This window comes from Lipotes vexillifer, unplaced genomic scaffold, assembly GCF_000442215.2.
Source record: "Lipotes vexillifer unplaced genomic scaffold, Lipotes_vexillifer_v1.1 scaffold871, whole genome shotgun sequence".
Lineage (NCBI taxonomy): Eukaryota > Metazoa > Chordata > Mammalia > Artiodactyla > Lipotidae > Lipotes > Lipotes vexillifer.
In genome coordinates this window covers 581,069-582,361 of record NW_006771782.1, presented here as the reverse complement: position 1 = coordinate 582,361, position 1,293 = coordinate 581,069, and positions in this window count along the sequence as shown.

Below are 1,293 nucleotides of genomic sequence, written 5' to 3'. Positions count from 1 at the left end.
AAGTCAGAATATCAAGCGATTGAACAGAGGCATCTTGCCAACTGTGAGAGCAAGCTGGGAAACAGTTTAAGGAACAGAAAAATTCTTGTCTGTGAAGATGTCCAGTTTTTCTGAGTGTTGGTGTGGATATTTATGTCGCTTTGGGGAAAATGATGGCACAGACGGAATGCCTGATAGGAGGGTGGTTGGCGGGCAGATCAGACAGCGGGTTGTAATGGTTCAGTTGAAAAACAAATCTTGTTTATGTAACAGGTCGCGCACAGGCCAAAAGAGCCCTGTTAAGACAACATTTTCTAAGACATACGACTTAACAGTTTTTGCGTTTTTTTGCTTGGCCAAAGCTGAGGATTCAGACAGACCTGTGTTGAGCAAGTTGGGTTAACAATTCTCAAAATCAGCCAGCTCTAGAGGCGGAGCCAGACTCTAGTGTTCTCATCTGTAAAATGGGAGCTACACTTGTTCCCTTCACAGAGGTCTGCGATGGAGACAAAATGAAATCATTACCAGCTGCCTGATCGTAGAATTTTATTTGTTTATTCTGGGCTCCTAGGAAAAGTGATAAAGTCCACCAAATAACAGTATGTGTTTCGAAAAATCTTCGGGGAGAATCTTTAACCTGAGAAGGTAATGATAACAGCAAAAAGATTGTAACTAAGCCCAGTACATAGTTATTGAATTCCCACCGTATGTGAGGCACTGGGGAACTGAGATTTCTTGCTATTTCATGCATTTGAAACATAGGAAGTAGATTATTTGGTGCCTGGGTGGAAACAGTGGAGGGAAAAATGGGGAGTGATTGCTAGTGGGTATGGGGTTTCTTTGGGGGTGACAAAAATACTCTAAATGGTAATGGTTGCATAATCCTCCATATATGGTTAAATACACTGAGTTGTACACTTTCAGTGGGTGAGTCGTATGGTATGTGAAGTATATCTCAATAAGGCTCTTAAAAGCAATGTAGAGAAACAGTATAAAACTAAAAGAAAACAAAAGAAACAAGAACAAAAAACAAACATAAACAAGTCTTGGGCAGGAATATACCAAATTGACGTTGTTCTTATCCTCATGGAGCTTTAAGTCTTGAGGAGCAACCACACATCTGCTAGTTGGCCAAATAAATAGAGGGTTGGATAAAGGATAAATGGGTGTAAATGAGCTATGTTTCAATAAAATAAATTTTAAAAAAAAGAATAAATGGGAATAGGGCCATGATCCTACTCTGTCTACTGGAAATCACCCCACAATGAGCATGTTCTTCTTTTTCATTTGAGCAGTGGTCCTCCCCGAGGTCAG